The following is a 14425-nucleotide window of genomic DNA, read 5'->3' on the forward strand; positions in this document are numbered from 1 at the left end:
CTTTGTATCAATCAGGTGTGCCTGCTAGCTAGGACACCTGCTCTTGCAAGAACTCTTAATAAAAATGCTTCACTGCAGAGTCTGACCTGAGTACTTTGCAAGAGAACTTGTTTGTTTCTTGCAACATGAAGTGGAGGTTAACCAGTTTGACTCATGTTGCTAAATCTCAGTAAGATGCATAAGGTGACATAAAAATTTGCAACTGCAGAGAAGAGTAAGAGAAAAGGAAATCACAAAAAAAGGGGTAAGCACATTCTCCAATTATTTAAAAAAAATCTTTTAGAGCTTCAACTCTTTCCTAGAACATGTTAAAATGGTAATACTGAGGACATAAGACTGTGACTTTATGTATATATAGCTAAAATAGGCAGGTCCTCCTTGCTCACTTTCACCCGTTTCTTAGATTTCATGTGAGCCCAGCTGGCTCGTTTTCCCCAGACTGCCTGTATGACTTAGAAGCTTTCTTCAATTTCTGTATTGTTATTTGGCATTTGCCAGTGAATATCCCACTCACTGACTCATCCTACTACAATATTATCAAGATTTCCTTATCAACTGGCAAGTTTTCCCCAATTTTACTCAGTTATGCTTGTGGAATCTACTTATTTGCAGCGGGAAGACAGAAAAAACAGTGAATTCTTGGCTTACAGTGTGATTCACTGTTAAAACAGTGGTCACACACATTGATCAGCCCAGTGAAAGCCCGCTTGTAATTCTCTTGACACTTTCCCGCTGATACGATCTCCAAGGAAAAGCAAACCTGCTGTGTAGATATTTAGTTATATTATTTCCCCTTTTTAATCTCCAGCAAAATGCATTATCTGCAGTAAGAATACCCAGTTTTTCTTTCTGGTCAATCAAGGTGTGATGGCTAAGCATATTGTTTAAAAAATTACTGTTTAGAGCAGCATAATGGGTGTCTGGTAACAAAACTGAACAAACTCTAAACAAAAATCATCTTTTTACAAAACCTTCTCCCCTCTAAAAGCCACCATAACCATACAAAGATATGAAAGTATATCTTGATAGTCAGCTACAGTCACCATGAGAAAGCAGCAAACATTTTGGCTTCAGAACAAATCTTCTGGTCGGTTGATTTTCATCCCCTTGTGAATATTGATTAAGCAAAGTTTAGCTTCGGTTACCTGCACAGTTAACACAGACACCAGAGCAGAGCAATGTCTTTTTAACTGGCACACCTATTGTTAACACAACTCTCATCTCACACTGGTGGCATACGAGGTGAAAAAAGGAGGCAAGAAAGCCCAAATCGAAAATGTATTCCAGACAAATATCTTCTTAAACAAGGAGTAACTATCCTAAAGATGTCCTTTCAGGCAGCACAAGTCTGTTTCAAAGTTTTCTGTCCGGTTTCTTTACAGTTTGATCCAACGGGCCTGGAAATGGCTGCTTTTCATCGGGATAAAGGTTAGGAGAGGGGTAAACCCAGGTCTGTGATGGCAGTAAGGTGGCAACACCAGCAGATTAAACAAAGCTGCAGAAAATAGGCAGGAGCCTAAGGGAACGCTAGCAAAGTGCTGTGGGCAGTGCAAGCGCTTGCACAGCTCCGGATTGATAAATGCAACAGGATTCAGGGGAGAAAATGCTCCTCAATTAGGACAGAGAGGACCCTGGTTAAGAGTGCGGACAGAAGTAAGAATGTGTGCCCAAATACAACTCCATCACAAACCTCACAAGACAGCATGAATTGGTGTTTTTTCTTGCAGAGGCACTCCTTCTGGAATTGATGTATAAATCAGAGACAACACATCTCATCTCCCCAGTACTAAGGTCATATTGGCAGAATTTATTCAAAATTATTAAACATGGTATTATGTAGGAATTCACATCTCTCTCACCTATATAACAGGCACTTCAGAAAGGTTACTTGTTGCTAGCACCTGCATTTTCCAAACAGGCAAATTACAGTAAGGAAAAAAGAAATGAGTAATGCAGAGTCACACTACAAACAATCCATGGCAGGGCTGGGAATAAGTCTCCTAATTAGATGTCCTGTGTATCAAGTTGTCTTCCTTATAGAAATCATCAGTTTCCTCCTGGTAGTAGGATCTGTTTCAAATACCCTAAACTGCAACATTGCAGTTAAGAAACAGTGAACTCTGACAAATACCATGTGCTTAAAAAACTACCACTTGCTGTAGCGGCTGAAACATTTTATGTTGTAAGGCTGTTAGCCACATGTGATCTATAGTAAAATAATTTACAAAGTTCTACCTGCCACCTGGCAATGACACCACTAGCATCCTATAAATCAATATGACACCACTACTAGGATTTGGCTACATTTCATAGCTTTACAGAAAATTAACCTTCTCAGTGTGTGATGGACAGGCTTCCTAAGATTTCTTTTGCAACTACATTAAAGGTGCACAAGTTTCTAGACACTGAAACACAAAAAGCTATACTCTTACTTTTTCAGTTCTTGAAATAAGCTCCTTGCTTGGCTGATTAGCATAGTATCAAAAAATAGCTCTGCCAGGCAAGTGTATGTGGCAGGTACAAGTAATGGATTCCAGATGAAATAAGGAGTTAGTACTGCCTCATTACTAAATACACTAACTTCACTCTCATTATTGTATTAAATTGGGAAAACTGGAATCACTTTTCTAAATTGCTTTCTAAAGAATGTTAATTTCTACTAATTCTAAATGCCTCTTATAATTGTGTTCTGGCATAATATGCATTCTCTTATACACACAAATATATATATATATACATATATATATATATATATACACACACCAGCAAATTTTGAATTTTAAATTTACATGACTAAAATTTCTATTTAAAGTGCTTAAAGTAGAAAGATATCTCTCAAATGTGGCAATGCTCACGGCTCCACTCAAAGAATCAGTGTGAGGAAAACACAATAGCAGAAAAGTGAGCAAAGACGGACACTAGTATCACTTAATTTCTCTTTTTAGATCCTGTGTTTTTTTCAGCTCAGGGATATTTTTTTTTCCCACAGAATGATGCCTTTTTACAGTACTGACAAGTCTTCTATTTCTGCAGCTTCTATAGAAACCCCTACTCAGGATTTATGTTAATTCTGCAGTGACTGCTTCACATGCATGTGCAATGAACTTTCAACTCACGCATTCAACTCAAGTGGGAATAAAACTGTAACATATGATGTAATATTTGCATTTCTACTGCACAATTGTGGGTTTATTGAAAGGATTCAATCTGATAATTAGTATGACATTCAGGCTTTTCTTTATTTTATATGCTTATGGAGAGTTTTAGATTTCCTTACACGGAACAGCACCAAATTTTTTTTTTAAAAAAAAAAATAAATTAGGCAAGATATTGGAAGGCAGGCAGGTCTTCACCACTGTTTGGAAATGCAGTGGTTTGGTTTGCCAACAAATTAAAGCACAGAAAAACGGACTGATAAAGTTAAAAAAACCAATCACGAGCTACTGACATGATTGTATCTATTATTAAGCTAAACTGTAGTTTTATAAATATCTTCAGTGAGTTTCCTAGGAAACTCAGCTGACACTTCGTTTGACAAGCAATCTCTAAATTTTATATTATGCAAGCTGTGAACACAAAAGTACAGGTTTTAGAAGTGCCTGCCAGTGCATGTGGGAACTATCAATAAGCATTATTCTCTTTAAAAACCATGGCAATTTGAGCAGCAGTAGCAGCTATATAAGAATTTCTGAAAAAAGGATTCATAAATGCACAAATAAAGAGGAGGCAATCGCATATGAAAATCCTTTTTTTCACTGAGTAAATCACTGCAGGGCTCTGTATAGATATCCTGACCCCACAAACAAAATCACAATTAAAAGAAATACCACGTCTTGAGAATAATATGGTAGACACAAAACCCATGCTATATTTGTAAGTGTATTTTGACATCCAAAGAACTGGACAGATGAAGCACTAAGCCACAGATCAATACAATGAACTGCACATTGTAATAAATCTTCATCTACTTCAACTGTTTTTTGTGTTCTCATCCCAACATCGCAAAGGCCTTGTATGAACAAGCTGCCGTGCAAAACAAGAAATCAAATCCACATCAAAATGCTTATATCTCTAAAACAAAAAGGTAACATGGCAAATCTTTAAGGCTGTAGCTTTAAGCTCTGAGAGCGAAGAATCTCAAATTTGCCCTCAAGTAAGTTGCTCTGGATTTCTGATGGACTGTTAAGAGCTTTGCAAACTCCTCATCCAGGTTCAGAAACCAGCAGATGCATGATATTCTACTGTATGAAACTACCCAACACCAGGACTTTGAATTCTACCTTCTCTCTATTGCAGTAAGTCACAGGTGAGGCAGACATTTCACAATGAGAACTCCAGGTCCCTAAGGAGTTGAAATGGAAAAAAAAAATCCTCTTTTTTTTTTTTTTTTAATGGTACAATTACCAGAGACAGCATCAAAATTTGAGCATCTTTTTTCCTTCATTCTTTCCATAAAGAATCTTTTTTTTTTTTTTTTTAAATCAGCTATAGGACTACAATCCTGTTAACTCTTCCTGCAGCATCTGACACAAGAAACTACGGATTTCTGGTTTTGAGAATACCTCAGCCTCCATGGTTGGGCTGCAGGCATCCTCAAATTATTCTGATATATTTCCTGGTAACTGAGAAAGACATAATGAAAACAGCCCCCAGTAATATTCTAACCTCTGAAGGATTAATTTTCCAAGTCATTTGCTGAAAATATCAGCAGAATTCCCTCTCAAGATGTTGGTAAAATTTAACGGCTAAGGATTTTCCCGTTAAATTTAAATAGTCGCTGCATTTTAAATACAGTTTCCACGTGGTAGTGGAGTTTCCCCCTCTTCCCTTCCACTCCACTCTGTAGTCGCTTCCCATGAGGAGCAAATTAAGGAAACAAAACCTGTTTTGGATGCACTCTGGCTCACTTACACTGTTCTCCAGTTTTGAAGTAACAATTGCAGCATAACCAGGAGGACCAAGGAAGTGATTGTCCCCACGTAATTGGTGCTGGGGAAGCCACACCTCGAAGCCTCTGCTCAATTTCGGGCCTCTCACCGAAGGAAACAGAAGTGCTGGAGCATGTACAGATATGGGTAATGAAGCTGGGAAGGGTCTGAAGCACAAGTCTGATGAGAAGTGGCTGAGGGACCTGGAGTTGTTTAGTCTGGAGAACAGTAGGCTGAGAAGAGACATGATCACTCTCTATAACTACCTGAAATGAGGTTGTAGCGAGGTGGGGGTGGCTCTTTTGTCTCCAATAATGAATGACAGCACAAGAGGAAATGGGCTCAAGTTGCACCAGGGGAAGTTCAGATTAGAGATTAGGAAGAACTATTTCACTGAGAGGGTTGTTAAACACTGGCACGGATTGCCCAGGGAGATGATGGAGACACCATCCCTGGAAATATTTAAAAGACGCATAGGTGAGGTGCTGAGTGACATGGTCTAGCGAAAGGCTTGGCAGTGTGAGGCTAGTGGTTGGAGTCGATGATCTTAAGGGTCTTTTCCAACCGAAATGAGTCTATGATTGTTATGGAAGAAAACACCTAGTGCAAACACCGAAGGTGCTACCAACATTTATTTCTGAAGGGTTAGAAATCCACGCGCCTTGCCGCTTATCGTCCAGCGTTTGTGGCATCTGCTGAGTGCCGGTGGCTGTGGCATCCCCGCTGGCCGCGGCGGTTCGGCAGCTCCCGCCCTACAGCACGGCCGCGGCGCCGCCGGCCTGGCCGTGTGTGAGGCGCGGCGGGGCGGGCGGAGCGCCGGCAGGGGGCAGCCTCCGCCCGCCCAGGCCCTCGCTCCCGCTGCCCCGCCAGGCGCCGGCCCCGCCAACGCGCGCGCGCCTGCAGGCCGACGGTTTCGCTGGGCCTCGCGGTGGGCTCTCGCCGGAGCGCGGGTGCGACCCGCGGGTAATAAACATCTCCCGGGCAAACCCTGCTCGTCTTTTTTTTTTTTTTTTCCCCCTTTTCTTTTCTTCTCCACAATTGTCAAAACTGTCTTTTATAGGGGCCTTGCCAGCCAGCCGGCGGACCCTGTGCCATCTCCTTGGCGGAGGGCTGCCCGGAGGTGACTGAAATCCGGTGGGATTCACCTACAGAAGCGCACCTTCACCCATCCATGACTCACGGCTCTTCAGGGAGAAAGCTGTTGTGCCAGGAGATTAAAAGGTTAAACGGGTGGCTAAGAGGGAGAGCAAAGTACAGTCATGCCTGAAAGCCAGCGGCTTGTTAATAGGCCAATAAAACCTGAGGATTTGTGGTTTAAAGCGTTTAGTCAGCCCTCTGCTCAGGTTTAAAGCCTTTGGTTAGCCCTCTGCTCAGGCAAGGGGGGATTCAGCCTGAGGCAGCTGGAGGCCACTCGCCCACCAGCCCACTGGGGAGTGCTGCTGACCAATACGCTACCCAGATGTGCCATCCTGGGCTGTAGAAGTTTCAGCGAAGCCATGTCTTTCCCCACAGTGGCATAGGCCACTCTGAGCTTGCTTCAGAGGGAGAGAGGCAAAAAGACTGGGAAGGGTGTCAGTTCACCAATAGCGGCATCTCCCAGACACACAAGCGATGGCACTTTGCTGTCCCAGCGTCTGTACTGCCCACCAGTAGTACACCATGTTGAGCATGAGCTCCCAGCCATGGTCTCAGCCACCATGAAATCATCATGAGCAAAGCCATCACAAGATGCTCTATGGGTACGAGCAAGCTACACTCCCCGATAATTCCATGAAGCACAAAAATGCTTGTTTAAACCCTACTTACAGATGACAACTTTGGCCTATAAAGACGGGTGAAGTCCGTGGAAGAGTTTTGCTAGTCTATGGGCTTTGGTTAAGTTTCCTAGCAGCCATCCATTTTAACCTCACTTGATCCACTGCTAAGTTGTCTTTTCTCAGTATGAACTGCAGAACATCTCTTAAAATTCACAGGCTTTGGCAAATGTCCAACTCTTAACCTAAACAAATGCACAAAAAGTTCAACTACATTGAATGTTTCAGACATATGAGTAGTACCCCTCTTTTGGATAATAACAACAATCTCATTTTTTTAGTGGAAAATACATGATAAAAAATGAATAAACTATACAACTTCCATAACGGCTTGCCCCCACTGGTTCCTTCAATTTGTTAAGAAGCAGTGTGAATTTTGGGCAAAGCATTTCTTTCTCTAAATTTAGCAAACCAACCACTTTTTAGCTTAGCAGATGTTTTTGCTTGCCGAGTGAGGGGCCTGCGGGGATCATCATTAACCCTCTTGTTAACACAAACACTGAGACTTAAATCTAGAAAACTTGTTATTCACACAGAAAGATTAACAGGCTCCAGTAGAAACGGGGCTCATCAACTTCTGCTACATGGAATCTCAGAGAAGAGGGAAGAAGATGGCAAAGAGAGAACGAAGAGGAAAGATTATTTCTTTTACAAGGGACAACATTTTTCTTTTGTGTGTGATCAGATGTTTTATTCCCAGTGGTGAAATTGACCAGGCTGCTGCAAAACACGGATTAAGAATGAAGCACTGGTAAAATCTGAGGCTTAGACTGGCACATGCAGACCCTTCTTCTGACCACACTCACACCAGCTTGAATCCACTGACTTCAGTGAACTTTACTCTCTCATGAACTTTACTTCATGAGAGCACAATCCTGAGTCAATAATTATTATATGCATGTTGATACCCCCTAGGAGCATTTATTTAGATACAGATTTCAGCTCTACAATGTAAAGGCTACACAGAGCACATTCTGCAATTCTAAGTGCAATTTTAAACAAAGAACCAAAAGATAATGACCTGAAAACAGAAAGCTCATATTGCATTATCTGGCCAGATCTGGATCCTGACTGCTTTGTGAGCTGATATACGACTGACTAGCATCTCTTTATCCACTGTTTAAATGAAACAACTGTTGAACATCTTCCAGCAACTGCACAGACTGGCACTGGAAGAGAAGCAGAGAACACCTGCAACATCACGAGTTACACGGGCTGGAGGCCATCATCCCATCAGAACCTGGAGTGCATGCCTTGAGTCAGAATGATAGATGAATACATTGACTTAATGTCCCACTAATTAAAGTCCATAGAAGATTTCATCTCTGCCTCTTTAGGTAAATTCTTCAAAAACGACCTTTATGTTAAGGAAAGCTAAAATAAAGGCAAAAGCCTTGATAATATTTGGAGCTGTCAAATGAATCAGGTTTACAAGCATCAACTATGTGCCACAAGGTTGCTAGGGGATGTCAGAAGGTAACAAAATGTATTTTCAATGGATGCTGAAAATACATACTTTCTTGTTACTTGCAAGTTTATCTTGCTGTGATATGGAAAATCATTTCAATGCAACTTGCACATTCTGGTTGATGGTTTTGTTTTCAAATTCTTGCACTGTGGATACCCACTAAGTGCTGTGAGCCCTGAAATATGCCAAATCCAGGTTAGAGAGGGCACTAGTTGTTGGAAATTAAAGATTACTTACTCTGGCGGAAGCGGTTTGGAATAGTAAGTTCACTAAGGTGATTGCCAGAAAAGAAAAACCAGTTTGACTGGAGTTTTCTATAAGAGGTTGATAAAAGAGAAAGGAGAAGATCCCCAAACAGGAGAAGCAAAGGTAACAAACACAGACTTAAAAGGAAGTCACGAGGAGTTTGTGTTTACCTGTGACAGCAGGCCAAACTCAGTGCAAGCGAACTTGCTGCCAAGAGATTTCACGTCTGAAAGTCAAACCACATGATAAATAAAAAAAAGAGGATGCTACCAGCTCCCAGAAAACTCAGATGAAAAAAGTGAACTCTTCAGCCTGGCGAATGCTACTAGCCCAGAAAAACACACATGCATATTTATTGTTGTTTTCAGATCTATGATTTTTTTGACATATAAATGAAAAGAACAGTGTGTTAAATTCCTGAGCAAAATGAGAATGTACCTGTTTGCTTTCACCTGCCATGTGTTTGTTAGCTGTTGACATGACCCAGAGAACTGACATGCCTGGTGTACTGGTGACTGCTGGGGTTAAACAGGAGGACTGGCTCTAGTTGCAAGGCTTAAAATTTGGATCACCGGACCAGCTTTCATGAGGATGTCTTAGAGGCTCCAAGACATAGCTGGATCTCAAGTTCCTATAGACATCTACTATTTGAGGAATATGTAGCCTTTTGACACACATCCTACCAGGAAAGAACCTTTCTAGGGTTGCATGTAAGACATGAAGTATGTCATCAGTGCAAACTAAGAAAACTGAAAAATTTCTCAGTGGAAAAGTCAGGAAGATGGCCAGCTTCCTACACAGTGGGAACAGAGAATGTGTTAATACAGAACAAATGGTAAAATTCCTTTTTCTTACTGCAGTTCATGAGGTTGAGTGGCAGATCATTTCTCTTCTATACTCCTTAATCCTTATTTCAGCTCTAACAATGCACTCTTACACTTTTACCTTGTTGAAGGACATGCTTCACAAAAGGTAAAAGTCATGCTGGACACAAACTCTATGAGCAGTCCCTCAGTGTTCAAGGCACGAAAACTTATACAACAGGGCAAAAATTAATGGGTCAGAAGTTAAGAGGACAGAAAGATGGTGAGGACTGACATCCTTTCTGTGGTTCCAGAGCATTTTACCCCAAAACATCCAACAGAATCACATCACTCATCATTCAGCAATAGGCCTGTTGCCTTCCCTTTAGCAAAGTGAGGAGACGTGGTAACCTTTCACTTTTGACGGGAAGGACTCACGAGTTTTCTCTCCCCAAACTTAATTCATTCCATGCACCAGAATTTATTAGGGCTTCCCTGTTTACAACCTAGAACAGATGGGTTATCCTTCTTATTCACATGCACAACACACTTTGGAGCTGTAGATGAAAAGCAGATAATATCCGTATAAGATCAGCTGCATTAGAAATTACCAGGTGAAAATAAGAACAACATCAAGCAGAGCTCTACCAGTGTGGGTACAAACATTAGACATAACCATTAGACTCATAAAAAAATTCCTGCATCTTTACAAATGATGCTGCTGAAGTGTTTTCATCAATTCACCATTATGCTGCCCGTTTTAGAACAGGATATATTTAACCACTGAATGTATTCAAGTAATTGGTCATAACACCTACGGCTCGGCTGAGTGATTACCTCGGGTAGCTGGAGGAAGGCAGGAGGCTGAAGCAAGGAGATTAACTGTTACTATGAAAAATGGAAGCAAGAAAGATACAGTGACCATGTCCAACCTGCTAATAGTTGGCTGAATTCCATTTAACAGTTACAAGTTATTTAAACAAAACAAGGGTTCTAAAACTTAAGTGTTCAAAGCTAGGCCTACAATCCTGCTACCTGTACATTTGACAGTAAGTCATGTTAACACCAACATTTACTATTAATAAAGCACTGTGAAAAACATTCCTAACTCTGCACTCTCTGTACCTTTCTTTCCATTCCTGTCAACCTTCCTCAATTTTTTCCAGTGTACAGTGCATTTGTACTATTAAAACAATACAATGAGTTGGGTTTGAGGAATGAGGAAAGTAATTATGCAACCACCTGATTATGTCCTGCTTCAAGTAACTTTAAAGATTACATTATGCTTCCATTTTAAATCTCTCTACCTTGTACCCAACAGGCAGTTGTCATTTCAGGGGCCTGGTTTATGAAAAGCTGGGGCAAAGAGGCCTTGGTTTGTGTGTTACAGAGAATTTGGCACCACAGGCAATCCTTGTTGCTCCCTGTGTGAGCTTGATGCTGAGGTGCTCACTGCCAGTGCCAGCGCACCATCTATGGCCCAAGGCTGGAAAGAGAGAAGGAGGTGGCTGAGCAGCACCAGGCATGCTGTGCTCATGCTGCAATCCAACAGCAGTGCCTGAGCCAGCCTGAGGATCTGCATGGAGCCACCTGGAAGCCTGGCAGTTGCAGCTCCTCACAGGACCGCAGCCAATGTCACCACCTCTTAGGTTATCATACTGCTACTCTGAGAACAACTTCAGCCTTCACAGCTGAAAAGTTACCCTAACGCTTTGTAGGAGCCGTGGCTTTGTACCATGTACACATCTGCCAGAAAAGGCAGCAGCTTGATAAAAGCAGTTTATAAATAAAATACACTGAAGCCAATTTTAAATCCTGCACACCTTCTAAAGCTCCTAAACTGAGAAGGAAGATGAACCTCCCAATTTGTCTTCTCCACCTATACAGGTAGTGGAAAAAACATGGAAGATTTATGCAACAGCAGCTGGAGAAGGCTGAAAAGGCATCTGCAAATAAGGCAAAAATGTCAGGAACCTAAAGCCACTTGTCAGTTCAGATCTTATATTTTCTTTTTTCTTTTTTTTCCCTTTCTTTTAAAGAAAAGATTAAAAATACCATTCCCAACTTGCAAATAACCTGTGGAAACGAAAACCTTTTGTTCTCTAAATATAGAACCATCACTCACACGTTTGCATAATGTAGAGCTGGCAATATATTGGCAGGTCATCCTGAGGCTGGGCTGTGAGGGTAGGTACAAGTTTTTTATTTTCAGAGAGAAAAGTAGATGCACTTTTATCCTTTTGCCTTTTCTCTCCCACTTCAAACCTGAGGGCTCCTAGAACAACACATTTCTTACCAAATTACTTTTTTCCTCACCAAACTACAGATGTGTGTGCGACATTGTGATGCTGAGAAGGAGCAAGCCAAGCATCCGTCCATCCTGAGGGCAAGAACCACTTCAGTGATGGCCTCTAAGGATCCAAGCTTTTTTCCCCAGGCAAGTCCATATTAAATCAAATTCTAATCTAAAAGCCATTGAAACTATTGGAGTGAGTGCCCTCAGAAGACAGTATCAGAAGGATCTAAAGTAGGATGTGAAGAAGAATGAGGACTTTTCGCTTTAGCCTCTGAGATCTTGGGTCTGCAATGAGATGAAACTCTCAGTCACAGAGAGTTGGACATTTCTCAAACATTTTTCTGGAAAGTTTCACTAATTAATACCAGACTTAAACTGCAAAGTTACAGAGAAAACCCCAGCCTTGTGCAAAAGAGTATCCCATGGAATTACTGCCTCTTCCCAGTACCTCAAAAAAAAAAAGAATTTTTATATTAATGGTGTAGTATTTTAAAAAAATGCTTTTCCCTTCCCTAAAAATCAACTTTCTGTAAAATGGCTTTCAATAATAAGATGTGTTGCAGTTCAGTGCAAACAGAATGAAGATTCATCAGGGAATAGACACTTTTATTAAAGTAATCACAGAAACAGAATCAAACAACAAATTTTGTTGTTGTTTTTCTACTTCCAATTAAATGAGATTTCTGATCCCAAATATCAGAGTGCAGGTATGGCAGCCAAATCTGCGGTCTTTTATTTTAATCAAATAAACACACAGATAATTGTTAATCTTATAATCCCTTTAAATTGTTAGTAACTATCTTAATTAGATTACAAATAATCCAGTCCTAACACCAGTACTGTAAATACTGATCTCTTGCCCTTAACAAATGCCTGCTTTGCAACAGAGTGTCTCACTTTATACTTCAAAGCACCCAAAGTTCACACTTCCCTCAGAAGTGTGAAGTGTTTTGTGAAGGGATGCATTGACACAGGTTTTAAGTAAATCCAAAAACTATAGCTTTACAGCATAACTGTGAGGGACATTTTGAAAGAAAAAGCCATTCCTTTGGCAGGTGCCGACATTTTTCCCATTTTACAAGATGCTCTTTTGAGATGGTCCCCGTGCTACTCATATTCAAAAAGAAAAAAACAATATACCTAAAGGAACCATTTCTGACTGTGCTTTTTAAGTTTCAGTATTTTATAAAGTATTTCTAATGTTTTCAGCACAAACCCTTGAAAACCCTACAACAAATAGAGAAGTGTAAGTAATAAGCAACAGCAGATCTTTAAGACATATATCTTCCTTTACTGCTTATGTGTCAGATCTGGGGCTGCTCTGACCTAAATTCAGCTCAAGCACTGCAACACAATTCTGAGCAGATTTGGTGTCAAAACATTGCATGGACAAAAGCCAAATCACAGAAGCGAGGAAATGGGGACGTTTCCAACTCTTTTTTTATGTCTTTTGCTTATGTTTTTTCCCCATCTCAGCACTGAGACACCATATGATGGGCTCCACTATGACACTTTGCGGGTATCCCAGGCCACCTCTGCCCCTCCAGACAATACATGGATGTTAGGTGTACTGACAAACCATGCCAGTAGGAAAGAAATGATGACCAGAATTAATCAGAAGCATACTAAAAGTCATTGTAAAACTGCTGACCTGTTCTGCAACACTGACACTATTTTCAATGTGAGTCATTTTCTCACAGAAGCTACAGGTAAGAGGGAATTTTAATAACTGCAGAACAAATGTAGATAAACACAAACAAATGGCTTCTGACTACAAAACAGTTTTGTACTTTCCTTTATCTTTTGATAGAATGATTAAATGTTTCAGATATATGGAGGGACTGAGAAAATCAGTGGAAGAAAAGCTTTGATTCTTACTGAGACTGAACCGTAAACAGAGCTCTAAGGACATCAGTAACCTCACTGAGTACAAGAAGAGTTTGGTATTCAATGGAACTGCTCCTGTGCTTGAAAGATCACTTATATGCGCAAAATTTTGGATGTCTGGAGCCTGAATGAAGGTCCTTCCCTTAAAGCAAGTGGAGATCCCACTCTTTTTTCTCATTGCAGCCCAACTCCAAACATCATAGTCAGAACTATGGTCCAACAACACGTGACCTTGCATGGCATGTTGCAGGTACAGAGATGGCTTTTTATCCTGGGGAATGATCACACCCTTGACATTCTCCACAAATGTAATTACCTTGCTATTAAGAATAAACTGTAAAGAGATTTACCTAAAATCCAGCAGCTTTACATACAGATAGTTAACCCTCTCCTGTCTTCCTGGTATAGCGCTTCACCAGGGATATAATAAATTTAACAAATAAGAGTTTACCTAAAGGTGGGTTTGCCAGCACCTGACCTATGGGCATTGCGACACCAGCACTGACAGGCTCCTTTGCAGTCTCCACCAAGCCCATGAACAAGCCACATTATATGAACAAGTCCATGAACAAGCATGGCATGTTATGTTTTAAATACTCCTCAACACAAAATGGATGATCCTACAAGGATTGTCCTACAAGGGTACTGGAACAAAGCCACAACCTATCTTACTCTGTAGGAAGTGCCTGCTACCTATCTGGTAACTGCCATGGACAATGTCATCTGCCGTACCAGCCCAGGGGCTGGTCTGTAAGCTGAGGGGGCTTCAGGCCACACACTTTACAAAGCAAGACCTGCTTGCTGACTTCTTGAAACAACTAGGAAACTAGTACTATGCCCTGCTCATAATCTGCCATTAATGTAAACTTGTCCTTGTAGCCACACAAGTGCTACAAAGTGTCTTCAATTTTTAATGTAGAATTTGTTTTCCAATCTAATTTTCTTTCTTCAGCAGTTCACCTTAAAATGTTTTCTGTCCTGGC

General features: G+C 40.9%; 1 protein-coding gene across 3 annotated transcripts in view; it reads right to left on the bottom strand.

Moving 5' to 3' along the window:
- The window catches only part of GNAL (G protein subunit alpha L), a 198470-nt gene that overhangs the window by 20262 nt on the left and 163783 nt on the right, over positions 1 to 14425 (bottom strand). The gene's annotated exons all lie outside the window — the stretch shown is intronic.

This window comes from Colius striatus, chromosome 4 (genome assembly GCF_028858725.1).
Source record: "Colius striatus isolate bColStr4 chromosome 4, bColStr4.1.hap1, whole genome shotgun sequence".
NCBI classification, from domain to species: Eukaryota; Metazoa; Chordata; class Aves; order Coliiformes; family Coliidae; genus Colius; species Colius striatus.